We start from the raw sequence: 6102 nt of genomic DNA on the forward strand, positions 1-6102 counted from the left end.
ATTTTATACCATTATTAGATAGCACATTTATTTTGCTTTTAACTATTAACCATACCATTATTAAAGGCAATGAGGCTTGCCTCTTCATCAAATAGCTCCACCAATTCAAACTCGCCCGATTCCCTGACCCCAGGCTCTCCTTTGACCACGGCTCTGAACACTACAACTAATACCCCCTCCTCAATGCCTACTAGTACAGTATCCACCCTAATCAACAACCCAGGAGACATTTCTACTCTCCCAACATGCTCAACTTCAACAACTATACCCCCACAACCTTCATCAACTACCCCATCCTCCCTTATTACTACCTTACAACATTATTGTCCACCTCCCCATAACACTACTCCCTCTTCCACACGCCCCAACTACCCCAGCCTCCCTTATTACTACCTTACAACCTTATTGTCCACCTCCCCATAACACTACCTCCCTCAACACTACTCCCTCTTCCACACGCCCCCGTCCTTCTACTACCCCCATCTCTACAAAATTCTTAAATACTCTATTTAGCCCAGCCAAATGGGACCGATTTTTCGTGATCCCTCCCACAGCTTCTCACACTTTCTGCTTTGACAACCTGTTTTCATTCCTCAAATGCATATACATCCTTCACTTGCTTTAACCCCTATACATTACCTTACCCAACCTTAACCCATTTACTCGTCAATTCCTTTGCCCAGCTTTGACAACTAATCACTAACTCAACCACCCTTCACTACCATTTACTATAGTGCTACATGACCTTAGATGTCTAGCACATTTATTTGCTTTTAACCATTAACCATTAACCATTTACTACACTTCATCCTTTTTGTCCTCCCCATTGTCCCTCCCAAAAGTAATACCTCTCTCCATATCACCCCATTTCCCTCCCGCCCATGTCTCTACTGCTTCTACCTCTGCAAACCTTTTGAGTACCTTTTTTGGCCAGCCAAGTGGGATCAATTCTTTGTGATTCCCCCTCCAGCCCCATACTCTGACAATACCCTTCTCTTCCAACAATTTCTCCCAAAACAAGTAGGCAAAGTTTCCTTTCGCAGTTCTGATTTTTCACGCCTTGTCACAATTATATCTGAGTCCCAAGCTCGTGCATTATCTTCCCTGACTGGCCTCACTGGTAAACCTATTCCTGACCAACCTCACTCCTCCCTTAATACTTATACTGGCGCTGTTCTCTGACTGACTGTCAATGTTAGAAATGTCGGCGTTTTCGCCACCCAGCCAAACTGTTGCTTCATAGCCTGCTGCCCTCTGTGACCAACCTGGTCATGACCATTCAAGTTGCTCTGCTCAGTCATGCATGTGTGCCAGTTGTGGTGTGTCCCATTTTGTATTTTATAGGCGCTGCCCTGCCTACAAGCTCGAATCTGAGATAGCTTACCTCTCCCCCTCCTCCTCACTCTACCTGTTGCACCAGACTATCTAAACGTTCCACTCCATCTCCTACCACACCCTCTCCCACTTCTTTGTTTCTCAGACCCCCCCCAACTCCCCCCCATAAACTTTTGAAGACCTCCAAAAGTTCATAAAACATGACTCAAGAGTTTGTCCATTCCCTCATCCACCCTCTTAATTCCTGTATTCGCTCAACATTCAAAGTATCTGCCGATAACCATCCTCCTCCTCAAGTTCCCCAACCTCTCTCCCTCCCACTCACCCAAAAAAACAACCCATCCTCTCCTCCTCCATGTGCATCACCATTCCCTCTTCCTTCTCCATTATCCTTACTACCCCTTCTTAGATGGCCATGTGACTCCCTTATGTCACAACAATGTCCTTCTGCGGATCATTCCCCTCTTGACATTCTTCCCGATGCTTCACCACCTTTCCCTGTTCCCTTATTTCATTTTCAGGATTATTCTACTTTTACAACTATCGTTTCTTACTGTATTACCCTTTGATTATTTCATAATAGCTCTGTAGTGTTCTTATACAGTGTTACTCTCCCTTCCTCAGACACATACTCTCCATTTGATCTGATCGCCCTTTAACCACATCCCCTTTTACAAATCCCCACTGTTTTCCATTTACTCCCCCTCTAATAAATGTGTTAACATTTAACACCTTATTCTGATTGTTAACTTTTTTCCACCCTTTTCGCCACAATACTTTACCACATGACCTTTGATATCTGGCACATTTATTTCTTCAAACCATTAACAATTACCTTCCCCTTTTCGTTTCCCTATCTTCTCCATTCGCTTCTACTATCCATTTCCTAAGGTGTGAGAGCCGTGTTGAAAGGATGAAAGGCTGGCTTTGTGTCAGTCATGAATGGCCTGGGGGAGCCATGTGCACACTATTCCCCTGTTTAGTTGTCTAGTACCCTGAGGAATAGACTATTTATCTCTCCAACATGCTGTAATCTTACCATGGACTAGAGCATGATTCAAATTCTCCCAGTTCCCCGACTCCAGGCTCTCCTTTGACTACGACTCGGAACACTGCTGTTACTATCCCCTCATCTACAAACATCTTAAATACTCTATTTGTCCCAGCCAAATGGGACTGCTTTTTCGTGATCCCCCCCACAGCTCCTTACTCTGACAACAATCTCCTCTTCCAGCAATGTCTCCAAAAACAAGTATCCAACGTTTTCTTCCACAGCTGCCCTGATGGTTCCCGTCTCATCACAGTTACATCTGAATCCCAAGCTATAGCATTATCAACCCTGACCAACCTCATCCCACCTTCAATACCTTTACCATATCCATAACAAACTGTTCAGTCTACGACAAAAATTGGTCAGATTGCGGAGACTTGCTTGCCTGCCTCATGGACTGTGATGCTGTATCAGTACAATGGTACACCATTTCCCATGGAGGCTGTCGAAGTCCCCCACCAATATTGTCAAGATTACTTTTCGTAGACATGACCTCCCCTTTAATGTTTATATTCACGTCAGTTTCAGAATTGTTGGCAACTAGGTTTGCTCCCTCACTCCTAACTCCAATAATTGCTCTTACCCTCCCCTTTCCTCCCAAGATGTTTCTACATCTCCCCCAGCATCTCTTCCCCATCCTACTTCTACCCTCTCCCTCTCCTAGTCAAATTATTTTGCCATTCTATATCAAGACACCCCAATCTCATCCACTATTCCAGATACTCCAGTCACTACTTCCCTGGTACTTAACCCTCTTCCTCACACCCAACTCATCACACAAGACAAGCTAAACGCTCCATCCTATCTTCTACCCCATTTTCTCCCATCAACCTCTACCCCAACCCCTTAAACCTCTGCCCCCTCTTCTCCCCACCCCCCATAAGAAAATCTTTGTTTCTCAGACCTCTCCAACTGACCACTGCAGAAACTCTCAGACATTCAAAACTATATAACATTCCTCAACCTCAACCATCCTCCAATCTCTCTACTCCCATTCCTTCTACACTCAAAGTATTTGCCAACTTTTATCATCATCCTACTCATTTTCCCCCTACACCCCGTCCTCCCACTCCTTTCCAACACACCCCATTCCCCCTGCTTCAGCCACAGCATCCCCCCCCATCCTAACCCATTATCCCTCTGCTTCCCCCAGGATGTGACCCTTTGTCACAGCAACCCCCTTCCCTAAACTGCCTCCCTCCTAACATTCTTACTAAATCTGTGATCTAATTGCCCTTATACCCCGTTCTCCTTTGCTAATCCCAACCTTACCCTACAGACATCTTTATAGAATCCCACACATCTTCCTTTGTCAACTTTGATAAAATTGCCCTTGTTAATCCCTACCTTCCTGAATTGCTATGCGACTTCTGACTAAATGTCATCAACTAACCCCCTCTTTGCCCTTTTCACTATTACATCTTTCTACAGTGCTATATGATCCCTGATGTCTAGCACACATATTTTGTTTTGTAAACATTAAATATTAACCCATTGCCTCCGGGGAAAATGAATAAAAAATGGGGAAAATGCTGTGCTCATTTTTTATATTTTTTTGTGAAATGTCTCTACACATAGATGGCTTTGTCTTACCTGATTTCACCTTTCCTTGAATTGGCGGGAACACGTATTTTTTACTAGTGCTGTGAATATCGATGGTGTTATTTTTATTATAAACATTATAATTACTATAATGTTATAAACATTAGTAATAGCAAAGTGAGATAACTGTTTTTTTTTTCTTGGTTATCAGCTAGCGGCACGTGGCCAAGGTTAGTAAGCCAATGGATCCTATTTATTCTGTCAATCTATATAAGGTCAAAAAGTTTTGTCTCCCTTAGAAAAGCAATTACTTAATTTATAATTTTTTCATCGATATTGTAAATTCTTTGTTTTTTATTCTGAAATAATTTTGGAGTGGTTGTCTTTGATATGAATATTTCGGGCATACTATTATTAGATGGTTGATGGTAAGGCTGGTGTTGCAGTCAGGGCATTGTGGAGGGAAGGTCCTCTCAATATAGGGAGTGAGGTGCGTCGGTCTTTTGCGTTGACCCTAAGGCGGGCCAACACCACCTCCTCCCTTCGTCCTCTTCTGTAGGATGTATACCACGGTTCTATTGTGGTTTTAATTTTATTATTTATTTGTAGGTTGGTCCACTCACTTTGCCACAGGAGATGTATTTTTGCTTTTATAAGAGACACAAAACACCTGAGATCTGTACGAATTATGGTAATGTCCAAATCGTCAGTTGACCCGGCTAATTTGTCAGCCTGTTCATTGCTATGGATACCAGAGTGGCCTGGTACCCATATTAGTTTGATTGATTTGTTGGCACCGTGTAGCTTACGAATGATATTACCCAGCAATTTATTTTTAGTGGTTTCTAATGATTTGATAGCTTTAAGTGAACTTAATGATTCAGAAAAAATAACTATTCTATCGTGGGTCGTCGAAAGTGCAAAATCGATAGCTTTATCAATGGCAAAAAGTTCGGCAAGAAAGATCGATGTATGATTCGGCAGTCGAAACTTCAATTGGCATTCTGTCGACCATACACCCGCACCCACACCCTCATTTGTCTTGGAGCCGTCGGTATATATATGAAAAAAAGAAAGATGTTTAATAAGGATCTCTGAACCGCTTGCTACCTCCACCTCCGGCGCCATGGCCTTAGCTGATGGAAGCAAAGCTTCCATGATGGAAAAATTGGGTGTTTCCCATGGCGCTATGTTTGACTATACCAGGGTATCGATGGTAGAGAGATCTATACCGACTTTCTCGACGAGGTCGTGGATTCGCGTGGCAGAGGGCCTAATGCCTCGGAGTCGGAGGGGAGGTACTCCTGACTCCACCTCAAGAAGCTCGATCCGAGTGCACTTCAGGGCTCCAACACATACACGTAAACAAGCATTCTGCACAGCATCCAATCCTTTCAAAGTCGAGTTTGATGCCGAGCCATACACGATTGACCCATAATCTACTTTAGACTTAACCAGGGATTTATATATCATTACCAAAGACTTTCTATCAGCTCCTCATTTATTACCAGTAATGCAGTTTAATAAATTTAGTGCTTTTTGACATTTATTCTAACTGACCAATGTGGTCTTTCCAATTAAGTCTACAATAAAAGAGTAGACCAAGAAATCTAGCAGAATTTTGAATGGGTATTGGGTGATTATCTGAAGTTAGTCTGATGTTGATCTTTCTATGTGAAAAAAATACCCCAATACTCTTTCTTGTGGAAAACTTAAAACCCCACTGGAGGCCCCGGTTATGAATCATATCCAGTGCCAGTTGGATGAGATTTGCCGAGAACTCTGCATTATTGCTAGAATGCCACAATGCACAATCATCATCGTACAGTGAATATTTAAGATTCCGAGGGGGAGCTGATAGGATGATGTCATTAATCATACATAGAAATAATGTTGGCGACAAGACACTTCCTTTTGCCTGGACAAAAATGTCCGAAAAAGTGACATTGTCGGACATTTCTGTCAGAAATGAAATTTTGAATAAAACAAGGCAAGTTTCACGTAATCCAAAAGCATAAAGCTTTCTGAGTATACCATATCGCCATGTCATGTCGTAGGCTTTTTCTATATAAAAAAATACTGAAATCAAATAATCTTTTTTTTGGCAATTGCCTCTTGGATATGACTGTCCAGCTTTGCTAGTTGATCGAGAGATTGGCGTCCCTTTCGGAAGC

This window comes from Penaeus chinensis, chromosome 14, assembly GCF_019202785.1.
Source record: "Penaeus chinensis breed Huanghai No. 1 chromosome 14, ASM1920278v2, whole genome shotgun sequence".
NCBI lineage: Eukaryota > Metazoa > Arthropoda > Malacostraca > Decapoda > Penaeidae > Penaeus > Penaeus chinensis.